Source organism: Canis lupus, chromosome 17 (assembly GCF_048164855.1).
Source record: "Canis lupus baileyi chromosome 17, mCanLup2.hap1, whole genome shotgun sequence".
Lineage (NCBI taxonomy): Eukaryota > Metazoa > Chordata > Mammalia > Carnivora > Canidae > Canis > Canis lupus.
Window position 1 is genome coordinate 3,488,474 of NC_132854.1, and position 23,903 is coordinate 3,512,376.

General features: G+C 43.5%; 1 long non-coding RNA gene across 1 annotated transcript in view; it reads left to right on the forward strand.

Moving 5' to 3' along the window:
• LOC140608276 (uncharacterized) overlaps positions 1-13,166 on the forward strand; it is a 37,368-nt gene extending 24,202 nt beyond the window's left edge. Inside the window, exons 2-3 of the long non-coding RNA XR_012010300.1 lie at positions 7,278-7,352; positions 11,583-13,166. This is a non-coding gene — a long non-coding RNA (uncharacterized lncRNA). The remainder of the gene's footprint in view (positions 1-7,277; positions 7,353-11,582) is intronic.
• The last annotated feature ends 10,737 nt before the right edge of the window (positions 13,167-23,903 follow it).

Below are 23,903 nucleotides of genomic sequence, written 5' to 3' on the forward strand. Positions count from 1 at the left end.
ATAGCTGGTCATAGGGTTTTGAGGGATTCAAACCACTCCACTCCTTACACTACTCACTTTAGATCTCATTCAATCCTCGCTAACATCTCTGCTGGTCCATGCAGCTTACCTGTGGATCCATTCATCTTCCCTAAAGGACCCCAGTTCCCGGTCCCCATTCTTTTTTCAGGCTATGCCTGCTGCATTTGTTCAGTTACCATCAAAATTGGACAGGGGCCTATGAAGAGATACCCCAGTGCGTCACCTGGGTACCTAATATATTTATTATCCAATTTCATTGGTAATAGGAGTCCTAGTTCCTCCTGATGATTGTGATCCATTACATTTTGAAGACAGTGACTCTTTTCCCTTATCTGCTGGTCTCTTGGCACAAGGAGCTTGAAGCTCCTGGGCAGGAGGTGTAGCTGTAGTTTAATGGGATTCTTTGTGTGTATCATGATGAGAGTGTTTCGCCTCTAAACCCACAGAGCCTAGAATTTTGGGGTCAAGAGGAATAAATTCCCTAAGCAAGTCACTGTAGGGGTAAGAGAAAATGGGGCCATTCTAATTTCCACATCTTGGTTCTTGGATGTACATATTCTACATATTAGAGACACAACATTGTATAATGGTGTTTGATTTGGGATATATGATATGTGATAGAGAACGGTGTCCCATTATCATATGGTATCACCTCCAAGATTGCACCTTACCTCTGCCTTCACGAGGCCACCCCATTGCCCTACTGGTCAGTAGTCTTGTGGAGGGTGTGTGTTGCGACAGGATAGCTGGATCCCATGGTTGTTGCTCATTCTTCAGCAGCTTTGCTGTAACATGGGGCTCTTGGTCCAACATGATGTGGTTCAGATGACTAAACTCTTGAGAGTCCTTGGGGAGTGGTGTTGGCTGAGGTCCTGCAGGGTAGGAAAGGCAAACCCATGGTGGAAATATATGTCAATGCCAGGCAAGTTAAGTTGCCATCAATTCTAGAGGAATCAACTTGCTACCAAGAGGCTAGTTGGCCTCCTCCAGTGCTGGTGCCACACCAGCGAGGCTCAGCATTCATCTTCATTGCTTTCAGGCTGGGTACTCTGCAGCAGCAGTAGTAAATTATCCATGGAGAAAGAGGAATTTTGCTGTTGGGCCCAACTAGCCTTAATCCCTGACACCCTGGTACTCCACTCAGGCAGTCATGATACCAGAGCCAAGGTAACCAGAGATTGATGCCAGCTGACATCATCTGGCCTAGCCTTTCTGTTTAAATGGCTGCTTAGTATTTCCTCCATGGTAGATGGCCTCTGGCAGACATTAATCCATGGCCCATAGTCTCTGGTGGACATTAATGCGTGATATGAAGATTTGCTCACTTTGTGACCATCCCCATAGCTGTCTCTTCTTGCATGGTCCCTGAACCCCCTTGTACACAATATTCCAGTATTTTTCTTCCAGACCCCTGACCAAGCAGCCAAGCCATTTGCCACTGCCAGTGAGTCCTGGTAAATTTTTGCCTCGCTCACTTCTCTTTCTATACAATATGGGTAACTGGATAAAATACCCGAAACTGTCCGTGGGGAGGATTTCCCTTCCTCACAGACTTCCAGTGCCAACCTGATGGGGCTGCGGTTCAGTAGCGGTTCATTGTCAGCCTGTACCCATGTGCTAAGCTGACCCATTTTCAGCCAAAACAAGTATTATAACATTTAGAAGTATTTAACATTTAGTTATTAAATGTACTTTGTTGGCCAGTTCTTTATTAACTTCATTCTTATGCATTTATTGGGCTGTGATAAAATTTCACTTCTTGAAAATTCTACAATTTGTATTTTGAACATACTTTAGTGTCTGTTATTCAATAGAGGCTTCACATTCTGTTTAAGGATGGTGCCTTCTAGTGAACTTAGGAGAAGCAAAGTGAGTTCACCCAGATATGCCTAGATGCAGACACCAGGACAGGACTACACGTACAGGGGATAGATTGTCCTGGGTGCTGGTACAGTGGGAGGGCATGTGGGCCTCGTGCGAGTCTGACACTGATGAAAGGAAGGAGGAAGGGAAGACAGCCTGGGTAGAAGGAGTCTCGGACCACAGAGCAGATCCTTCTAAGGGAGGGTTGGCCAGGAGAATGGGAAGTCTTGAACTAGAGTTGCCGGTGGCTGCGTGTTGCACATCATGGGAAGAGCCTGCCAGGCTTGGTGGCTGTCTGTGAATGACCTGTGGGAGGGGATTGTGGTCATGGACACAGGAGACAGCAGCGGGAGCCCCAGCCTTTCATGGTCCTGCAGCAGGAGGTCTGAGTGGTGCATTTTCATGGCAACCGCATCACCGCGGTGAGGTAGGACCTCTTCCTTGGTCTGCACACGGACACTGGAAGGAACAGCCGTGCTCGAGTCAGATAGCAAAAGCAGACATATCAAGGCTTTGCAGATTACAGTCATGCTTTCTTATTCTTACCAAAAAATCAAACAGGGCTATAAGATTTCATTTCAATGAGTGTAAGCTTTCAGGGAAGACTTTCTCAGAATCATGTCATGTACTACCTAGTATTAAACTTTCCCAGTGGTGTTAGTTTCCATGGATTTTTTGCCTAAACCCATATCTGCTCTGCATGACTATAAGAACTTTACTATGTCCTACCCTAGATTCTCTTCCTGAGAGCTGATCAAAGCATCCTGTGACTGGAGAAAGTTGATGCCCTGGGTTTTGTTGACTTCAAAAGGGTGAGGTTGGGTGCTAATCACTATTAAAGATTCATTATAAGTAAATACTTGTGAATGTACCTGGGCATGTAAGTTGCTATTTTTAGCCTAAACTGAGGTTGGAATATCTGTTTTTTGTGTGTGTGTGTGTGTGTGTCTATGTGTGTGTGTTTTAACTTTTCACTCAGCTACACACATTTTAAGCATGGAAAAATGGCTTTTGTGATTGATTATTCAGGAAAAAAAAAGGAGGTTTTCACATGCATTTTTTTTTTTTTTTGGAAGGGGACAGTCTGCTTCTCATACTGTGCTTTAGAGCATTTGTATTGTGCTTATAGTCTCCTATTGCTTGGCTCACAATCTTCCAGTTGATGGTAATGGAAAGTCTTCCTATGTTTTAAGTGGAAACTAAGTGCTTCCTCTGAATAGGTAATCACAGTGTAGATCGGAAAGAAGAATTATGCCTACAATAAAACACTAATAAGCCTCAGGAACTATTTGCCATTGCTTTTTCATGTTGCAATTGCCTTTTTGCATTAAATAGCTAATGGCAGGAGTACACAGCTTAAGCTTGAAATAAAAATAATAAAGGACTACAGAGTTTTATAAACATATTTAGGAAAGTCAGCATAAATTCAAACATAAAGCCAAAAATAAGTGGAACAGAAAAATAAATAAACTAGCCCCAAACTGAAGTTTCTTTACTTGAAGTTCCAGCTTCTAGTTGAACTAGGACATTTGGTGGATGCTGAAGAAATTAGCTGTGGGAAGAAGGTCCTGGCACTTTTCTAACACTTTCTATGAATTGTAACTTACACTTGAAATAATACTAAATTCTGGTGGATGTTGTGCAATGCAAATATGAAGGAGATGGTTTTTAAATCATGCAAAAAGAAATGGTGGCTTGATGAAGAGTCAGTTCACCCTATCCCTGAGGGACTCAGAACTTTCTTCCATCATAGTTCCTTGGTTCCATCCTACCTAATACCTCTTGAGTTCCTTGTGGTCAAAGCTGTGGGTGGCCTGCCTCCTCGCTGGGTCCAGTTCTCCTTCTCAAGAATGCACAGACTCTCTATAACGTGGCCACAAATTAGAGCAGCATAGATCCACCTGCAGTTCTTGGGGTGTCTCTTGCTTTACTTAAGCCAACCCAAGGGGCTGGTTTCTCTCCATAGAACTGAGTTTAGGCAAGAGCACGTGGTGCAAACACAGCCAATGATGTCAAACAGCAGATTTGCTGGGTATTTGGCAATGATTTCTTTGCTTTTACAAAACCCCTCAAGGAAGTGAAGGACAATTGCAGTCATGGTATGAAGCTCAGACTCATGCCAGCTACTTTGCAACCACGGGATATTAGAAAGAGGAGCAAAACAAAGGATGGGAAAAGCCTGAGAAGGCTATGCAAGAATAGGAAAAACAACGGTGTCCTTTTGACCTTGAAGAATTTACTAGAGTGTTAAGCTATGGTTTTCATATCAAAAGTGAGAGTCAGCACTGCAGATCAATGAACCAGACTTCGCTGAGTCCCACTACAGTGGAGATGCTTTGCTGAATCCTGATGACCAAACATCCTGGGGGGGCCCAAGATCCCACCAAGGGTGGGTGAGAGTACGAGACCAACCTTCACAGCACTAACACATCATTTGCCTTTTACTCTCCGTCTCATAAGGGTATATGTAGTAAGTGTTTTCCAAAGTTTCTATGACCTTTGATATCACAGCATAATAAATGTAGGAGCAGATATGAGAATCTGATTGCTTTTTATTCACTAAAGCATTTTCAAAAATGTCAAATGGGGGCCATCGTATGAAGAAATGTGTTTTTTGAGTTATTTTTCATAGGTATATGTTATTTATGCTACCATGTAATAGATTTCTTCTTAATTGTAAAGAAGTTCATAAATATTTAAAATTTTTTTCTGAGCTCTGATTTCTAACGCAATAAATACCAGTAGATATGGTAGACATGAACGAGAGCTTCTTGGAATTCTCAATAATTTTTAAAGTGACTTGAGACCAAAATATTTGGGTACTGCAGACCAGAAATATACTTTTTAAATGAAAAAAGAAATCTTAGAGGTCATTTACAAAAAAACACTGATAGCAAATTTAAGGCATTTGTCCAAGTTTTCCCACTATCTCAGGACCCAAAGTGTGCTGATCCAACTTCCAAGTTTGTACTCCCCTAAGTACACTGTTATTGGTGGTAAAGATGTTGGTGCTAGAGCTTCCTGCAGTTTGGGGATGTTGGTTGAATTTCATCTTATTTCCTGGTCATTTGTAGAACCTGGTGTGTCATTGTTCCAACTTCTGTGTTTTAGAACTCCAAGATTTATGGGAGTAATTTTTTTTTAAGATTTATTTATTATTTATTTATTTATTTATCTATTTGAGAGAGAAAGAGTGCAAGGGAGAGAATCTCAGACACCATGTTGAGCATGGAGTTGGTTGCAGGTTTTCGATCCCAGAATCCTGAGGGTCATGACCTGAGCTAAAGCCAAGAGTCGGAATGCTTAATGGACTGAGCCACCCAGGCATCCAAAACCTGCAGGAGTTTTGATAATTGACTTGAAGTCACTTGAATGTTCGGAATATGATGATGATTTTTTTTTTCTTTTTTTACTAAAGTTTAGCCTCCAGATTGGTCTGAATGCCATCTCAAACATTTGAGGCTACCTCAAAGATGACAGCTCTTGGAAGAAAGGAAAGCATGCCATTACCAACAGCTGCCTTCTCGAGCTAGACTTGACCTGTAACTGGCATCATTATAAAATTCATATTCATTTATTCCTAGCTATGAAGTTAATATTGAGCTGTAATTTGGATAAGTTACCTGCTATTAATTAAACTAATTACTGTGATTATGAGACTCAGTTAAAAATACTTTTTAATTTTACAACACTGTGACTTCCTATAGATTTAGGGGAAAAAGAAGGAACAAAATGATGAACACATAGAAATAAAGAAGAAGGGAAAAGGCTAGGCCCCACACACTGGTGATGATTCCACTCCCAGCCATATGCAGAGATACTATGTCTACCTACCAGTTTGCATTCCTCACTGCATACTTAGCACATCTCCACCTTTGCTGCGTATGACTGGAGAAATGGACGTTGGTAGAGAAGATTTGAGAATACAACAGATACAAGAAGTAAGAAGTGCGACCAGCATGGGAAGAAGGGCTAGACCTGATGGGACCGAGTGAATATTGGGGAAGCACAGAGTATCTCTCTGTCTGTTATCTGAGCTAGATAGTATTTGCTTTGACTATGAATATGTAAACCATGATTAGCTATTTCAGCATTGGGATCCATTATCATTCTGTTCATCTGCTCAGCTGTATTGAATACACATTAGGTATTTGAGAAACTTCTTTTGAAAGAATAAACCAATGCTAATGGTAGGCAGAATAATTGCCGACCCCTCCAAAGATATCTGCATCCCAATCTCCAAGGCCTGTGGGCTGTTACCTTAGTGGCAAAAAAGGCTTTGCAGATGTGATTAAATTAAGGGCCCTGAGATGGGGAAATTATCCCGGACTATCTAGGGTGGGTTGCCCAGTGCAATCACAAAAATCCTCATAAAAGGGAGAATTGAAAACGTAAGAGGTCAGAGTGTGATGTAAGAAGGACCCAATTCATCATTGTGGCTTTAAAAATGGAGGAAGAGAACCACAAACCATGGACTGTGGAAGCCTCTGGAAGCCACAGAGATAAGGAGACTGATTCTCTCCCAGAACCTCCCAAGAAGTACAGCCCTGCTGACACCCCAATTTTAGCCCAGGGTGTCCATGTCAGACTTCTGACTTCCAGAACCATTAGATCTTAAGTTGATGTTCATGTAAGCCACTAAGTCTGTAATAATTTGCTATAGCAGCCACAGAAAATGAATACAGTGTTCAGTAAATATTTATTGAAACTGAACTAAAAAAGCTTACAAATATGTAATGTATGATACACTAAACATACATGGAGAGAGAAGAATTTTAATGCCAGAGGTTCCAGTTGTTAAGTTCCTGAATGTAATGTTTCAGCATAGAAGATGAAAGATAGGACTCAAATTAAGATTCAGAAGGGAGAAATTGCAGCCAACCTAAAGAACCAATTTCCTTGTAGCATCTCCTGGAATAGCATTCGGAAAAGACAAAATTAAAAATTACTGCATAAAAAATTACTGCATTTCCATCACTTCAGTATCTTCTTTGAACTTGTGTTTTGGTAGCACACGAAAAAGTAGCTTGAAGCCCATTGAGTGGTGTTTCTTCTGTGCTGTGTTCCTCAGGAACCCTCATTGACTTCTCTGGTCCACAGCTCCTCTGACCTGGTGAGCCTCTGCCTTCAAGAGCTCTACATAAGAAATAGTGGTTTTTAGTAATGAAAGTATTTTGAAAAATGGAAAGCATATCTTTTCTCCCAGTTTATGTATCTGGTGAGAAAATGGAGGAACACTGCATCTTTGTTTAACCAAGATAACTTTTATCAACCTACTTCTGATATGTGGTCATAGTAACTGAAATTAACACTGAAATCCATGTTATTGCAAATGCTTTTCTTAAACTGCCAAGAATAATATATTACTAAACACCCTTCATTTTTTCTAATAGCCATATAGATATACTGCTCTCTAACTAGATTTGGAGAAATAGTACAATGCTTTCTTTCTGGAGGAAAAAAAAAAGGTATGTTCCTTCATTATCTTTTGGTTTCTAAAAATAGCTTGGAATTAAATGTCATGTACCTTTGGAATTCATTTTATAAATATACTTGGTAACTAGGAAACTCACATTGTCATTATTTATAATCTAGGAATTCTTTCCATGGTAACTGTTATAAGGTCACAATTATGAAGCCACACTGGAGGCTAAGAGGCTATTTAAGAATTCACCAAAAAAAAAAAAAAAAAAAAAAAGCCTATTCACAGGAGATGGTAATGTCTGATGATCACCAGATGAATGAGGTGAGGGCTTACATATTTAAGTGAGTGGTCACACCTGCCATTCAGCTTGGTCTTCTCTACCATGGACCTTCTTTTGGCCAAGAAATCTTGCCAGCAGTACCAACTCTCATTTTACAACCTTGGAGATTCTGTGTGCCATTTATAGCATTTTCTCCTGCTTGTGACATTAATTGTATTGGTACATAATGGGGCTGCCAAAGCCCAGGATTTAGGAGAGAAGTAGGAAGCAGCCTCTGTCTGAGGCTCAGACTACACAAGTTCAAGTATGGTCTTCCCCATGTCCCAGAGCCTTGCTAAATAGCTCTCAAGAAAACCTGGGGTAAGGCCTCAAGAAATAAGTCCCCATGGTCAGCTTTTGCTCCAATCCCACAAGAGATGGAACTGGGCCCTTGAGGAGCCACACTAATAACACTTGCTCCAAGAGATCTTCATAGTTGATTTGTCCTAATGGGGCACCCAACCTCCCATCAGGAAACTGACAACCCTTGCAGTGCCAACGTCTACCTGACCCCTCCCAGGCATGAGCAGGAGATGCCACCAGGACAGTATGGTGAGAACAGCAGTCAGCGAAGATCCAGGGGTCTAAACATGATGGGACAGTTTTGTTTTTCTTACAACCAGATTTGTTAAGGAGGACTTAACCCCCATTTTGTACATAACAGTAAGGGAAAACAGGTGTCATCAAACACTACAAAGAAAAGTGAAAAAAAAAAAAAAGAAAAGTGATATGGATGAAGAATTTAGAGTATAAAATTCACTGAAATAAAGCTCTCGTAAATGCCAGAAAGTCATACAACTTCAGAAACGTCTTCTTGGGGGTAAAGCACATGGTTCATGAGATTCATTCATACAATGCCATAAAATTGGCGATACCTACCTGATCCAGCTTGGTCCCACTAAAGTTTATGATCCAAAGGACATCAAAAAGCAATTTAAATAATTACCAATACAAAGAAAGGGAAGTAAGCAACACCTTACTCATAATTAAGTAACAACATATAGAAATGAGATGCTATGCTATTTTTTTTAGGCTTTCAGATTGGCAAAGACACTGAAAATTCAGTATTTCACAATGGGACAGCAGATGTCTTCTCTGCTATTGGTAGGAGTGAAAATTGGCAGAACCTCTTGAGAGAGCATTTGGGGAATACCCCACAAAATGAAAGACATATTTACTTTGACCTGCCAGTTTCACTTTGGGACCTTGTATCTTCTCACATCTGTATGCAAGATTTACTTTGTAGCGTTGTTTGAAATACTAAAACTGCAAACCCTATAAATGTCCATCAGTAGGGAATTGATTAGTTAAATTATGGTACCTTTAGAAAGTAGAGCTATTTTAAAAAAAGAAGATAGATAAATCTATGCAAATACAGAAATTTATTCCAGATATGCTTTTATTTTTTAAAAGATGCACAACAACATAAGGAATACATTCTCATCTGTACCATAACACAAAGAAAAGAAAATATATTTATAGATGTTCACAAACCTAGAAACTTCTGAAAGATACACAAGAAACTGCTGGTTCCTTCCGAAGATAATGAATGAGCAAAGATTGTTTTTTTCATTATAGTTCTACTTGACTCAGGGGAAAAGTATACAATATACATGTGTTTCTTTTAATTGCAAAACTAATTAGTTAAAGTAGCCCATTGACTGATTACACATGCCAGGGCATAAAGAAACAGAAAAGTTAGGAGACAGATTTCAAGACTATATATTACTTGGTGTTATTACTTTTAATAAGTAGCCAAATAAAATTATTCAGGGTATCTATATAGAGAGAACTATACATATACCCACTGAAGATTTATTTGTAACAGCACAATAATTTTATAAATAAAACAAGACAATTACTTTTGGCCATGATAAAGTAATTGGGACTAGCATAGCCCTACCAGCATAAGTGACTCCAGAACTGCACGAAATTGAAGAAGCAACTATGTTAAGCTGTCAGATGACAGGAAGTGCAAGACTGGGTTCCCTGAGAGAAGAGACACACAGCAGTTCTGGGTCAATACAGCTTTCCACGCACTCAAGGCAGGGAAATGGAGCCCCAGGGAAGCAGGATTGGAAGCTGCCAGGTGGCCTGAATTTGTGGACAGGACCCAAAGAGAGAAGGAATGTGTGCCATTAAGAGCCCTAGAAGGTGCCCAGGGTCCTTGCATGTCTGTGGGCAAATACGAAGCAGTGCTAAGTAAGGAGGGACCCCTGGCCCAGGAGAAGGCAGCTGGGAAGCTGTGAGTCAGGGGCGATGCTGGCCTATGGCAAACTGCACATGGAAAGAGGGGGCCCTGCAAGAGACCAGGCATCCGGCCACCACCCAGGAAAGGCCATGTCTTAGAAGAGGGCTGCTCTTGTCCCGTCCCAGCAAATTGTAAAGAAAACCTTGAAAGGACCAAGGTGCCAGGCAGAATCAGAGTGGGCCGTCCCGGTAGTGGCTCTCCACGCCATGTGTGGAAATGGTGCCGAAGAAGAATATTTAGTAAAGGATCCAGCCTCTGTAACAAAGTCCCATGGATTAGATGCCTTAAACAACAAACATTTAGTTCTCATGGTTCTGGAAGCTGGAAGTCGGAGATCACGGTGCCAGCGCATTCAGGTTCTGGAGAGGGAGCCCTTTGGAGTTCTGTCCTCACGTGGCCTTTCCTTGGTGCGTGCTAGCAGAGATAGCAGTCTCCTGTCTCATCTTCCTTTTACAAGGACATGAACCTCATCACTGGGCTCCATCCTCATGACCTCATCTAAACCTAATTTCCTTCCAGGGGCCTCAATTCCCAACACCATCACACTGGGAGGTTGGGCTTCAACATTAATTTTGAGAGGACATATTTGGTCCATAACAGATATCCACTATATTGATTAAATAACATGTGCGTGTCTGTGGGAGGAAGAGAGAGAGAGAGAGAGAGAGAGAGAGAGAGAAAGATCTGGAAATGTATAACTTGAAATGTTAATAATGTTTATGTTTGTATGTTCTATAAGATCGTGTATAAGAATTTTCCAAAACGCATTTTTTCCCCTTTGGGGTCTTCGTAAATATTATTTCTTATGCCTGGAGTACTAGGTCTTTGTTAGTCATTAGAAAATGCATATTAAAACCACAGTGAGATACCACCTCACAACCAATAGAAGGGCTCATTAAAAAGTCTGTCAACAGATAGTCATGAGGATGTTGATTCCCAGAAACTCATGCATTGCTGGTGGGACCATAAAAGGTAGGACCACACTGGAAAATGACTTGGCAACTTCTTCAAAGTCGAACATAACATCTACTGTATAAACCAACCATTCTATTCCCCAAAGAAAGGAAACCGATGACCACAATAAGATTTATACAAAAATATTTGTTAAAGATGTATCCATAATCATCCAACTTAGAAACGGTGCAAATACGTATCAACATCTGGAATCACATCAGTGTCCAGGGAGGGAGACTCGGGGACCTGGAGGGCTGGGGGCTCCAGGGTTTGTCATTACCTGGCTTTGCACTATTAAAATTATTTACCATGTGCACATATCTAACTTGGAAATGTTTGACTAAATATAAGTTGCCCACAACATGATGGAACATGCCAGGGCTTAAATGAGGAAAATCTTCAGTATCACAGTATGTTTGCAAGCCAACTTTGGATTCTCTTTGAATCAACAAATTTGTGTTTAGAAATGTATCTGAGGGATAACAAGAATGTCCTTTAGAGGTGGTTTAAATATCCAAAAGCTGGATCAACGACAGTGTGTCATTACAAGTGCCGCCAAGCCACCACTCAGGTAACGGTGAAGAACACTCAGCAGAACACTCAGAATACACACATGTGGTATGAGACACAAGAGGGGTATTTGTGTGTGGCGTCTGGAAGGGTGTGCTGTGAACTGCTAATAAGGAATTTGCCCTCATTTTCTAGGAGAACAAGTCTAAATTCTCTAAAAGGCTTCTTTTCTGTCTTAGTTCTTAGAAAGCTGTGGCCTGACGATGTGTGCTCACAGGACTGGCTTCTCTCCAACCTTCAAAGCCTCAGCCTTGGTTAGCTGCAGCCAGGCCTCTTTTGGATGGGCCCCCAGCCCTGCCTGCCCTCAGCACTGTTCTCAGCCGCGGCTCCGAGCACCTTACTCACATGCCATTTATCTCCGTTGCTAATCTGCGGTGATGCAGCCAGTTTGGATCCCTTCCCCACCCTCTTCAGTCTGAGGCTGGGTGTCTGTCTCGACCACTGGGACACCCAGTGTGCAGCTGCATACCTGGTACATGATAAGCACACAGCATGCACCTGCCACGTGAGGGAAGGAAGAGAAGAGAGAGCAAAGCTAGGTACAGGGCAGGTGTGGGGGGCAGGCCAGGGCTGGTCACAAAGTTACCTGCACTGAACCCACAGGTGCAGGAAATGAAACCACCTCTGTATCTCCAGTGACTCTGCCTTCCTCACAAGCTCTTACCATCTGGGCTATGGGTCTGAATGTAATCAAATTCGTTGTACTCAGTAGGGGATTTGACCACCCTCTGTTGGGCACCGAGTGCCCCTAGAATAGTGTCTGGCACATTTTTGGCATTCGCTAATCATTCTTTGAAACACTGGAATTAGGCTGTTTTGAGTAATTACTGAGTCTTTCAAGATTTCCCTCATCTTCCCCTTGCTGAGTTCCCAGGTGATGCTGGGGTGCTTGTCTTCACGCTGTCTCCTGTACAGCCCTTTGGCTTCTGCAGCAATTTCCCTTGTCCCCCCCCCCCCACACACACACACATGATGGAATCTCAATGAAGCCTGGGGCTGGCCCACTCTTGCTTTATCCTCTCACAGCTCTGGGTCCAGACAATGAGTCATCATGACCCTTGCTGGTCCTACAGAGTCCTTGGGGATCCACAGTGCAGTGCGTGAAGGTCTGTTGGGTAGCTCTTGGCTCTAGGCTTATCTGACCTCACAGCAGTCTCCTCAGGCCGAATGGACTCTTTCAATATCACCTGGCAGTACATAGGAACTTGGTTTCCTGGGAGCACTCTTGGGAGAGCCCAGCCTCTGTCTGACTGACCGACATGAGGCCTCATTGGATTATATTACTTCAACGCCTGGGACACGGTATGGAACAGCTTCAAGAGTGAAGTCCTTACAATGATACAAATCCAAGCTAGAAAGAATAGGTGTGTTGAAGGTAGAAAAACAGATGTTAGAACCTATGCTTCTTTGGCTTTGTTATGTATTAAATTTAGGTTAGAAATTCTATGTCCACACAAATTCTAGTGGCATGAAGCCTATGATAAGGTCAAGATTGCCATCTCTCTTAGGCTTAATTGTGTTAATTGTATTTGGTTAAAATGGATGGAAAGAAAGATGACTGACCTCCCCATCTTTGTGGGCATGTGCACGTGTGAGTGTGCAAGTCCAGGTGTGGGTGTGCACACGCGACTGTGCATGTATGTGTGCACGCACTTGTGCCTGTGTGCCTGTGAATGCTGTGCTATGGTTGAGACCTCCCCACAGTTATAGAACCAGATGAGAGGACATTTTAGATGTCCGCTTTTTAAAGCATTCCTTCATGAAGACCAAAAAAAAAAAAAAAAAAAAAAACCATCTGAACACAAAATATCAGGCAGCAGAAAATTAATCCAACAGGCAAGACAAATAAACCCTAACTTCTGCTTGTATTCACAGATTTAACTTATAATAATAAAACTACTTGAGAAATTAAGGCAGATGTCGTGCTGCTGTTCAGAGGTGCCTGGCTGCTTTATTTAATCAGCTTATCTAACGAAACTGAAGAAGTGGCAGGACACACAGGTAACTGATATGCTGGTGATGCTGGTGGTCAGCCAACTACGGAGATCTTCCCATGCGCCCTTGGACGGGAAGCCCGGAGCCCACCAACTCCACTCGGCCGCTCTGGCCTCCCGCACTGTGCCACCTCTGCTTGCTGGGATGGATCCACTACACGGGGGGACGGGGACTCCAGCCCAGAACAAAGATAAAGGATGGCAGTGTTTCTTTTGTTGTCTCTTCTGGACTTTCATTGCTAATCTCTGTCGGTCTGTCTGTCTGTCTCTCTCTCTCTCTCAATATGTGCCCACACATACATACATATGTCCATGTGCTACAAATACATAATTATATGCATTACATATAGCTGTATATAAAATATGTTTTATGATTCCAAAATATTTTCACATACATTGCTTATTTTATATTTTTGCAAATGCTTGACTTGGAATATTAGGCAGGTACCAATTTCTTTGTTATTTATAATTTACCAACTAGGAAGTCCAACAGCCCTCAGAGCCTATTACAAGGCATTAAAAAGTAAGTAGGAACCAGGCTGGAAAGAAGAAACACAGAATGAAAGGAAAATGAAAAATTGTATCAGATAAATAAGATTGAGAATGTGCAAAGGTTTGAATAGAAAATGTACTATCTAGGAATCTGAAGGTTTTAAAAATCTCACTGCTTAATGAGAGGAAAACATAGGAAACATTGGCTTTTGTTTTCCAGACAGCAAACTGAGACACAGGAGGACCTAGAGCTATTTTAAGGTCACATGACCAGAAGGCATCTGACTCTCAGTTCACACCTGGGTCTCTGTTGGGACATTCGTGCTCTTTCCAACAGACCCTGCAGTGAGGCTCAATGCTAAACTTACTAGCTGCTGATGTAGGCGAACCTACTCCTTAAAAAGAGCAGCCACTTGAGTCTTGATAACCTAGTGCGTCATTGCAGTAATGTAGACTGTCTTCTAGCTCGAAGAAAATCTATATGACTGAGTTACATACAATTGGGTTGGTCCAGATAATGGGTACTGCTTGCGACAATGGCCAAAATGATGGAGTTGGGACAGCCACATTCTAATTCATGGCAGATAAGTAGAGAATACACTGAGGAAAATGTAAATTTCCCAATGGCAAGAAATGTTTATCTTCTCTGGGCTTTGCTGATGTCTTAGGCATGGAAGCATTCACAAGCAGGAAGCACACAAACTGCAGACACCTGCTGGACAGACAGAGGATTTATTTGTCTGCCTAAAGCATTGTGAAACATGGCCTTAGGTAGGATGAATGTGCTGTCCCACACATGCCTGGGAAATGTCCCCATTGGAGCATGTCATTGTGTGCAGACTGGTATGGGTGGTCAGAAGCTGTGGTGTGGGGATCCCTGGGTGGCGCAGCGGTTTGGCGCCTGCCTTTGGCCCAGGGCGCGATCCTGGAGACCCAAGATCGAATCCCACGTCGGGCTCCCGGTGCATGGAGCCTGCTTCTCCCTCTGCCTGTGTCTCTACCTCCCTCTGTGTGTGTGTGTGTGTGTGTGTGTGTGTGTGTGTGACTATCATAAATAAATTAAAAAAAAAGAAAAAAGAAAAAAAAAAGAAGCTGTGGTGTGTCTGCGAGCAGAATGTTACTTTGGACATAGCCAGACACTGAAAACTTAACGCACTTGCCCAAAGGCTGACCGCTTCCAGACTGGGAAGAATTTACATCACAAAGGCAGGCTTCTGGCTCCTCTGTGCTCTGAGCACTCCATAAACCACATGTTCTCAGCTGTGTCAGGTGACAGGTGTCCATCAGGAATAATTGACGCACAGGTTCTCCCTTTGTCAAACATGCTTCCCCAAGCCCATACCAGGCAGGTCAGCCCTCCTGCTAGCTATCAGCCCTAACTGAGCCATCTTTCCAGGCTTTTCCATATCCTCCTTTTCCATAACTCCAACTCAACTCCTCCTGGAGCAGTAGACTTAAATGGATGCATAGTAGGGTCATTCTTTCTCTGAAAACACATTTTTATTCCCAGCTCACTGGAAGTGGATTCTTATTTGATTTGTTATTTTGCTCAACAAGGATAAGAAGGAGTCATTGCATGCACGAAACCAATCTGCACTGGACATGGAGCCTCTTCTTCAACAGGTAGCTTCTGTGAAGAGCTTCAGCAGCCAGTGCCATCCCCTCAGAAAGGAGTGCCTATGGCTTTAAAGCTCCCTCTTTTCATCTTTTAAGAATTCTATCATTTTTATCATCTACAGAAATTCATCGACTCATTCATTGTGTGTTTCTCTCCATGTCACTGATAGCATTGAAAATCAAATTCTCTTCCTCTTTTGTTTTACAAATACTTTAAATTTATTTTTGTAGCATGTATCGAAGCCCTTTAAAATGTCTATTTTAATGTAGCAAGAATTTGATTCAATATGTTAACATCATTTCAAATGCTAATAGCTTTATGAAAATCTGGTGTTTGTTTTCTAAGGAAAATAAGACATTCTATGGATAAAAAATATTTATACCAATTTACCCAGGATGCTCCAGGGTGATAGAATGGTCCATTACACCAGGACACATGAAAAAAGCACTAAAATGGGGGTCACAACTCTGAAAATAAAATCAGAGGAAAAAACCCAGCTGGAAATAACCCCAAACATAACCTCTGTTGTGTCATATGGTGTCAGGCATACCTGACTTGTTTTCTTTTTTTGCTTCTAATTTTTTAGTGAGAGGCTATTCTACAGTGAGAGATAAGCCTCATTAAGAATTATGCTTCATGGGGCTCCTGGGTGGCTCAGTTGGTTAGGTGGGCACCTCTTGATTTCGGCTCCCGTCGTGATCTCAGGGTCATGGGATGGAGCCCTGCATCAGGCTCTGCATTCAGCAGGGAGTCTGCTTGAGAGTCTTTCCTTCTGCCTCTTGTGCCTCCTCTCCAAATAAAATAAATAAATAAATAAATAAATAAATAAATAAATAAATAAATAAAATCTTCTAAAAAGATTATGCTTGACTTGTTATCAATGAGAGCGTGTCAGTAGTTGCAGGACAGTGTAAACTGACAATAGTGTTTGGAATATGCCTTAACTAGCATGGTTATAATTATCCAGACCACTTTATATTTTACGTTCTGCATTCACACATTTGTGTATTAGTCCTAGCACCAGCTGTCCGGGAATCAGGGACCCCAGGTTGGGTCAGCTCTCTGGCACCCCCCAAGTACCTCAGCCATACCCCAACCCAGGCAGGGACAGGAGCCTCAGACAGTCTGGCCCTGGGGGTTTCTTCCTGTCCTGAGCTTTAGTCTCCTTCTGTGTGCCCTTGTGTCCATGTGATCTTAGAAAATAAGCCCAACTGACTTCCACTGCAGAGTGGTTCACGTGTCTGAGACAACTCTCAAAACATTTTGAATTTATTCTTTCCCAGTTCCTCCCTTTCTGTAAATAGAAAGATTCAAAATTTTCCCGTTACACATTCATTTTTAATTGGAACATGCATCCTTAGAGGCTTCCACGCAGGAAACCTCCCTCTCGACTTCCACTGTAGGCAGGCAAAGGTGTGCGTGGGTGTGATTTTGTCTCTGCCAGCCTGATGTGGCTGCCTGGGGTCTGACCTGGGAGCAGAGATGGTAGGTGCTCTGTCTTTGTCCCTGCCCCTTCCTCAATGTCTCTCTTCTTCTGTCTCTCTCTGTAGAGGCTGTACCAAGTTTCCAGCAAAGAGAAGCTCTGTTAGAACTGGCCTCCTGGCCTGTTGTGGAAAGGGTTGTTTTAGAAGTTGTCCGTAAAGCTTAGCTCCAAGCCTGGACTTAAAGCTATTTCACTGGTTCTGCGAAACTCAACAATTCGCTGCCAATAAATTCATTTATTTTTATGGATATTGGCAGGAACCACTCTCTACTATTTACAATTAGGGATTCCGACCACTAATTCTCTCTACGGAAGAGCTCCCCAGACTTTCTCTGTTCATGGCACCCTAAATGCCTTACTGTTTTTCATAACATGCTGAGGCCAAGAGAAATATCTAACAGTATATATTTATTAAATACATATGTGTACTTAAAATTTATTAAACAGTCTCAAACATCTTAATGAGTATTTATATCCTGGCAATTTAGTTGTTGCTGAAAAGAAAATAATAGAGAAATATTGAAAGGAAAACTATGGACTTCACTCTTAAATAAGCATAATCCCTTGCCGAGGGAAGTGCACACCTGTTGGCCACCGCACAACTTGTTTAATCTTGGACTGGATTGAACACAGCGCCCTTTTTTCCTGCTCATATTGACGTTCTCGTACAACTTGCTTTCTTACACAAAAGCCAAAAGTCTGGCCCTACTGAGATATGATGTCATCAAATGAAGAGTAACATGAGCTAAGGTTGAGATTGAATTACTGAGCTGATAGTTCATGAGATGGACAACAGATGTGGAACATAGCTTCCCTCAAATGTGCAAAATATCCTGTGTCTCCCTGTGTTTCCTGAGGCTCACCAGAGGCCTCTCAACACACAGTTTAAGAACCATAGCTCTAGGATAACATAAGGTATCATCGAAATACATGATACAAGATAATGTACAAAGTAGGATTCCTCATGTATTCATCAGGCATGTGCAGAGTGCTGCCCTATGTCCTAGCAGCCCGGGATGTACAGATACATAGTTCTGCATTCAAGAACCTTAGAGATCACTGAGAAAATAGCCATCTGCAGAATCTGAAATACAGTCGAGTCTTTATTTTTATGGAGGTATGTAAAAAATGCATTGGGAACACAGGAAAAAAAAAAAAAAGAACCAAACTCTGCATGAGAATCAAGAAGGGATTTATCAAAAAGACAACACTTGGAAAGAGATGTAAAGAATGAGCAGAACATGTGTCAGTTGGAAAGATGGAAGGAGAGCATCCGGGATGGGGAGGAAAAGATGCAGGAAAAGGGAGTGATGTGTTCTGGGATCTCACTTGAGTCAGGGATGGAGAGGCAGCGGCACAGGCAGAGAAGAAGCAGGCTCCATGCAGGGAGCCCGACGTGGGACTTGATCCCGGGTCTCTAGGATCACACCCTGGGCTGAAGGCGGCGCTAAACCACTGGGCCACCAGGGCTGCCCCATCACAGTGGTTCTTAACTGGCATGAGTTTGTTCCCAAGAGGACTTTTGACTGTGTCTGCAGACATTTTAGCTCATCATAAAAGGGGGTGGCTGCTGAAAACTAGCAGGTAGACTCTGAAACAACCTGACATGCACAGAACACCCCTGGCAACAAGGAACTACCAGGCCCAAATTGTAACTAGTGCTGAGGCTAAGAGCCCTGGACATGGGAGAGACTAGTGTGACTCCTGAATCGTGACGATAGTCCAGAGAGGATGTGTCTGAGTTGATAATACATTGGTAGAGATTAAAAAGCAATGGCTGTATTTGCAACACTGTTTAAGGGGTAGAATCCACAAAGTTAGGATTTTTGATGAGCTCTGGGGAGAAGGCTGCCTTTAGGATCAGGCTCAGGTCTCTGAGAAGAGCTGCAGAATGAACTGTGGTGCCATTCATCATAGCAGGGAGCGCTCAGCGACAGCCTGGGACCGGGTACGAATGAAGCTGGTCCTCCTGGATTCCCTGTGCCTGGCAGGAGCTCAATATCTGCTGAATGACTCAAAATGGATTTTAGAGGTGTTTGAAAGTCCCAGGGAGAGAGATGGAGTTGCAGTGCTCTCGACATCTATCATGTCCCTTTTCTTCCTGTCCATGAATAAAGGAAAATTTCTATTTATACATTAGTTTACTCGTCTATCATTGATCTCTCCCCTCTAGAATGTAAGTTCCATAGCAGTGGGGATCTTGTCTACCTTCCTGGTTGCCCTCTCCCCAAATCCTGGAACCATGCTTATCACTGAGCAGGTGCCCCCCGTGTAACTAGGATGAACGTGTGCACGCATCCGGACACGTAGGCATGCGTGCAACTCACAGAAGAAACTGTACAGAACTTGGTCAAGTTCCAGGAAAAGAAAATAAATCCTTGAGTAGGTGTCTCACCTGCACTGGGCATGATCATCTCGGAAAAATATTAGCTCCTAAGAGGAGAACCGATCTTGGAAACCAAACCAAACTTGAGAAATAGCCAAGATTCAGCATTCCAAGTCAGAGAAAGGGAAAGTCTATAAAGGAGTTAAAGAAGGAGCAGTGAGAGATAGGGATAGAAACCCAAAACAAACAAAAGCCAGGTAGAGAGTGAGGGTGGCCAGCCGGGAAGGAGAGCAGGGCAGAGGAGTGAGCGCATCCTTAGGGAGCCGCCGCATTACAGCGCCCGGAAGGGGAGGCACCTGTTCAACCTGCCTGGTGGAGATCATCGGCCACAGGCAGAAAGGTTATTCTAAGCCTTCCACCCTCTAGTCCATCACGAGTGTCACCTGAAACCCCAACCCTACAAGACCCCGCCTGCCTGCAACCCCAGCCAGGAGCCCCTACCGGCTCTTCCCACTGGATCTTGGCCTCCTGCACCCCCAGCCCCCACCCGGCACATCCACACAGGGTCCTTCCTCTGGCTGAGGTCCCCCCTTTGCCTGTCAGTCCCTGGGGCTCCTGCAGCCATTTCTTCCCAGGGATCCCTGGCCGGTCCCCGTGGCACTGGCACGGGAGGGACTTGAGTACCGGCCAACTCTGTGACTGCCCAGAAGAGAACCCCAGATCAGGGTGGCTGAGGAAGTGAAGGCAGGAAGGAATTAGAGACCTGTAAACCATTCTTCCTGGGAGTGTGATTCTTTCAGAAAGCATAAGTGTGAAGATACTGATTCTACCAAATATGTTCTCCTGCCGTCCACATTCCTCCATCTTGTCCTCAGACAGAAGCATCGAGAAATCCTATAAAAGTGCCTACACAACCCAGATACTATTATAACCAGGGGTGAAGCACACACTGGCTGGGCACTTGCCACGAGCCGGGCCGTGAGCCCCCGTGGAAGCGCAGCCCGCATTAGAGGCTTATGGAGCATTTGTCAAAAGGAAAAACGAATGACTTTTGCAAATGAAGAGCCTGGCTTTAGAGAGATTCAGGAACTTGCCCGAGGTCTCCCAGCCACTCAGGAAAAGAGCAGCTGTGCCGCAGCTCCAGCTCCAGCTCCACCTCCGAGATGCGAGATGCGGCTCTGATTTCCTGACCCCTGCCGGTTGCGGGTGGTCCAGGCACTACTGCTGTCTGCAGAGGGGCTCGCCGGCTGCCTGGTTCGGACCGTGTTTTAGGATTTCACCCAGACTCTCCTCCCCAGCCTCCCGCTCTGGTTCTTATAGGAGATCCATATTCTGTCTGTAGGTGACATGCAAGCAACTGAACAAGAGCCGGGGAGGTCCCTCTGAAACCTGATGGGTCAGGTGCTGGGTCTTCAGGAGGAGAAACCGGACCCACCCCTTGCCCAGGCTGCCTCTTTTGTTCTTTCTCAAGAATCCCGGGATCGATAATTGAAGGAAGCCATCTCCCATGCAGCACCGGTTTTCGCCTTCTCACAGATAAGAGATTATTTCCTGGGTCTATTGATTTTGAGATTCTTGAGAACAGAGTGAGTGTCCCCGCGTGTGGGAGTGTGTATGTAGGAGAGTACACTTCAAGTACACTTGAAACTACACTCATGCACAGTGGTCTGTTTTTCATATATGCCTCACAAGCATCAACTCCATGTGAAAATTTCAGTGCTCAAACTGCTGAGATCAAAGACTCCTTGTTACTTAATAATCCCAGTAAAGCCCCTGCCCACGTGGTTAATGGAAGCACGTCATGCTACCAGCCTGTTAAAAATGATATAAACGAAGTATAGAAAATGCTCTGCAGGGAACAGTCTCAGGCTGGTCCCTTTAGAGATGATTGAGATGGACTAATAAGCCTCTTTCATGTCTAATTGATAGGAGTCTAATTATAGAGCTGCTCCATTCCAGCGGTTATCCTCATCTGCCCACGTCGCCGCGCCGAGCCTGCACCCCTGCCATCGTGCCACCCTGCCTCCACTCTCACTGTCGCCTGCGTCTTCTCTCAAACTTCAATAGCCATCCTTTTAGGAGACGTGTTGTGATTTGCAAACTTCTCCACAGAAACACTGTACATTTAACACAGAAGGAAGAAATCCGAGGGAGAACTCTTTGCGTGTGACTAGCCTAAAGGAAGCTTCGTGTGGGTAACTAGAGGGCAATGATACAGAACCTCAACGTGTGACCTCTCCACGGAATCTCTGACCCTGCTCTTTGGTCGTGCCTGGCTATGACGTATCGCAGTCACGTGAAACATCTGTGCCAACACTTAGGACTATTGTAGAGAGGATGGGGGGGGGGGTGTATTACCTAAGACTGTTGGTAGCCTTTGCCCCTACTGAAATTCACCAGATTTCACAACAATCGAGAAAAAGCCCCGCAAACCACAGAATCCTCTGGCTTGTTAGCTTTAGGCGGGCACGTGGGGAACACACCTGCAAATTCAGGGTGCTCTGGGCGGATATGCCCAGCCCCCGACGGCACACTCTGGGAGAACTTCTGGAGCCTGGGGAGTGTTTTCTTTGCTTCTTTCCAACCAAACAGCAAAGGAGATCACCTGGCAGACAGATAAAACAGCTTGGGGCAGGAGGCAGAGCTCCTAGACATCTTCGGGCAGTTGCTGGATCCCTAGGAAAGTGCTTCTCCCCATCCTGCGGAGCCCCCGGCGGAGGGGTGGCCGCACAGGGTGCCAGGGCGTCTCTCTGCACCAGGGCTGCCCTGTCCTTGTCCTGCTTTCACGTAGTGGAGTTTTGAGACCCATTGCCACAGTGACCACGTGTGTCCTTTACCTGCATTGTCTTTGTTTTCACACCAGCTCTCACCCTGTTTAATTTCCTCAAAAGATGGGAGTGGCGGTGGTAGTGGGCTGGCAGACATAAATATTCAGCCTTGAAGACGCACGCTAATCAAACAATTTCCCGATGTCGTTTGCATATTTTGGTTAGTAACAGATGAAATTAACTCACCAGGCGATGTTTACATGCGCACTTTCATCACTGGAGAATTTTTAAATAGTGCACTGAATGAGATACATTTTGTTACACAACGATGCTACATCCAGATGGGTATTTCTGTCTAAAGTGTACCCTGACCCTACTGAAAAAAGGAAAGAAAACAAAACACTCCCGCAAAATAGTTTTAAGTGTGTTTTAAGTGTGGCGTGACTCCTTGGGCCTATTAAAGCAGTCTATCTCCTCAACAAAAGATGGAATCAACACAGAACAGGATTGGAATTATGCATGTCATTTATAATGAACCTCATTATACAAGGGGGCCTCGTTCTATTATGAACCACTGCAGTTTACAATCTTATTGCTATTCAGCTTTGAACAATGACAAAGAAAAAATCCCCTACCCCATGTCAGAGCTAATCTTTTTTAATGCTCACAATTTTGTATTGTTTGCATATTTCCCTCAAAGAGAATTTCCCTGCCTTGTTCTTTCCACCCAGCAGCCTGGATCCCATACCTTACCCGGGTTTCATGTGTCTTTTACTTCTCTTAAGAAAAGCTACAGAATTCCATATACTGTTGTGCTTCTGAGAAGTAATAGCACAATGGCCACCTCCACAGTGTAATCTGACATTATATTTATAAACAATAAGGCCCATTTACCATTCCATATAAGCCTCTAATTCCGTCAGGGGTGTTTATGCGCCCTCCTGGACAGAATTATAGCTGGGTGCACATTATGTGGCCCAATGCTATGTTGTAGCTGTTTGCAAGGCTCCTAGGTTTTAATAAGACTATTCGCCATCAAACCCTTTTTCTGCACATTTTTATTACTCTGCAATAAATACAGAGGGAGATTCTGTTTGGTACACGCATATTTTGAGGCATTTTGGAGCTATTATTTTTAAGCACCAACCCATAAATTCCAGAATATTGTTTTAAATGCCTGAGCATTTCCTCCTGGCGTGGTACTCATTTCTAATGTAACACCCTGGAGACGACACATGTCTACTCGGAGCTGTTTACCTGGGGTATTTGTCAACATCATGTATTTACCTGCACTGAGAAGTGTCATGTCAGGGTTTGTGAAGAGATTAGCAAAAAAAAAAAAAAAAAAAAAAGAAACAATCATCCTTGTTCTAGAAGAGGTATTTGTCTGTAAAGTGGCTGAAGAACTGCCTGTCCCTATCATGCAAGAAACTGAGTGTTCACAGCACCCATGTTCAGGAGCTGAAGAGATGGGGCGAGGAGTAGGTGGGAGTAGACACAAGGTTTCCTCTGTTGTGATGAGGAAGACTAGCTGTTAGGGTTGCACAACCCTGTGACTTTACTGAAACCCACAAATGGTATAGTTCAGGGGAGTGGAGTTTAGAGAATGGGAATTATATCTCAATAAACATTTTGCAGAAAACAGGTATCAGATAGAGCAGGGCCAAGTTCAGAATTCTGAGGTTCTTTACTAGGCATCCTTTCAGGGTTTGATAATTAATGAATTAGTGGTTTCCTTGTGGGTGTGGGATTTATTCAACAGAAATAAATCCAAATAGCACCCAGTGTGTGCACACGCGAGATGTGAGGCTACAGTATT